The sequence below is a fragment of the Periplaneta americana genome, chromosome 5 (genome assembly GCF_040183065.1).
Source record: "Periplaneta americana isolate PAMFEO1 chromosome 5, P.americana_PAMFEO1_priV1, whole genome shotgun sequence".
In the NCBI taxonomy this organism is placed as follows: domain Eukaryota; kingdom Metazoa; phylum Arthropoda; class Insecta; order Blattodea; family Blattidae; genus Periplaneta; species Periplaneta americana.
This window is the reverse complement of record NC_091121.1, coordinates 145196947-145198001: the sequence shown is the minus strand read 5'-3', so window position 1 is coordinate 145198001 and position 1055 is coordinate 145196947. Positions and strand designations below refer to the sequence as shown.

Below are 1055 nucleotides of genomic sequence, written 5' to 3'. Positions count from 1 at the left end.
CCTTACTACCTGCACTTTAGACAATGTAAGTCATACATGCAGGAGAGCATATTTAATGACTTTTATGGCCATATTCAACATCAGTTTGTGAAAACTACTAACAGATACACATATTCATTATATATGAGGTCTCGCCTACCTCATTGAAAATTACACGACTACTATGAAGTAGCCGATGTGTATTATCACCTGCGCTCCTGCATGTATGACTTACATTGTCTAAAGTGCAGGTAAGTAAGGCCGTAAAACATTACGAGAGGAGTTCGGCCGGCACCGTGGATAGTGTTCCGGCATAGCTCAGTTGGAAAGAGCACTCAGCCCGTAGAGCTGAGAGGTCCCGGGTTCGATTCCCGGTGCCGGAACGAAATTTTCTCGTATTAAATGGTGAGAATGCCCATCAGTCTGGTTATTTAAAAAAAATGTAAAACATATTTATTTTCATAAATACATCACAATAACTTTAAATATTAAATTAAATTGATATTTTACTTAAATTATTTCCACAAGTTAAAACAAAAATATATCTTGGCGCCGTCAATTTATAAAGAATTGAGCGGAAATTTTCTGCTCGTATGCAGCCTTCTCTGTTGAAAGATTGAATGGATTTCGTTCACATTTATTACAAGGGGAAAATTCATCAGGTAATAATTAATATCAAATTCGAGTATAATTATTATCCTAAATGTAATTAATGTAACTACAATTTCTTATCGTAGGCTAAGTCCAATCACGTATGAGTTTTCTACAACCACAAGTAACTCACACACTAATCCCTGGGGTGGCTGACTTGTCAGGCCTCCGGCCTTTCACGCAGACGGCCCAGTTCGAGACCCGGTCATGTTTGAGATTTTTCATTGAAAAATCCAATGACACTTGTGGCGGACAAGGTCGTAGTTGGGGTTTTCTCGGGGTAATCCCATATTAGAAATCTATATCATTCTGTCACCATTTCATTATTCCATAGCGTTCCCCGATAGCCGGCTGGTGACGCACGGTGGGGTCTGGGGACGAGGGGGGTTGCCTGCTCGAAATCTGGGTACTCAGCGAACCTTAAT

The 1055-nt window shown here is 40.1% G+C and overlaps 1 non-coding gene across 1 annotated transcript; it reads left to right on the top strand.

Annotated features, from left to right (window-relative positions):
• Nucleotides 1-286: 286 nt before the first annotated feature.
• On the top strand, nt 287-362 carry TRNAY-GUA (transfer RNA tyrosine (anticodon GUA)). The gene has a single exon. It is a non-coding gene; the product is annotated as a tRNA-Tyr (tRNA).
• The last annotated feature ends 693 nt before the right edge of the window (nt 363-1055 follow it).